The following is a 328-nucleotide window of genomic DNA, read 5'->3' on the forward strand; positions in this document are numbered from 1 at the left end:
TGTATCAAGTTGTAATCTCCCTCAGTGTCTGACTGTATCAGGCTGTAGTGTCACTCAGTGTCTGACTGTATCAGGCTGTAGTGTCCCTCAGTGTCTGATTGTATCAAGTTGTAATCTCCCTCAGTGTCTGACTGTATCAGGCTGTAGTGTCCCTCAGTCTCCTGCACAGTGTCTGACTGTATCAAGCTGTAGTGTCCCTCAGTGTCTGACTGTATCAGGCTGTAGTGTCCTTCAGTGTCTGACAGTGTCAGGCTGTAGTGTCCCTCAGTGTCTGACTGTACCAGGCTGTACTGTCCCTCAGTGTCTGACTGTATCAGGCTGTACTGTC

The 328-nt window shown here is 49.1% G+C and overlaps 1 protein-coding gene across 4 annotated transcripts in view; it reads left to right on the top strand.

The window, feature by feature from the left end:
* The window catches only part of si:ch73-281f12.4 (Ras-associating and dilute domain-containing protein-like), an 81,057-nt gene that overhangs the window by 78,861 nt on the left and 1,868 nt on the right, over positions 1-328 (top strand). The gene's annotated exons all lie outside the window — the stretch shown is intronic.

Source organism: Rhincodon typus, chromosome 23 (assembly GCF_021869965.1).
Source record: "Rhincodon typus isolate 14 chromosome 23, sRhiTyp1.1, whole genome shotgun sequence".
Classification (NCBI taxonomy): domain Eukaryota; kingdom Metazoa; phylum Chordata; class Chondrichthyes; order Orectolobiformes; family Rhincodontidae; genus Rhincodon; species Rhincodon typus.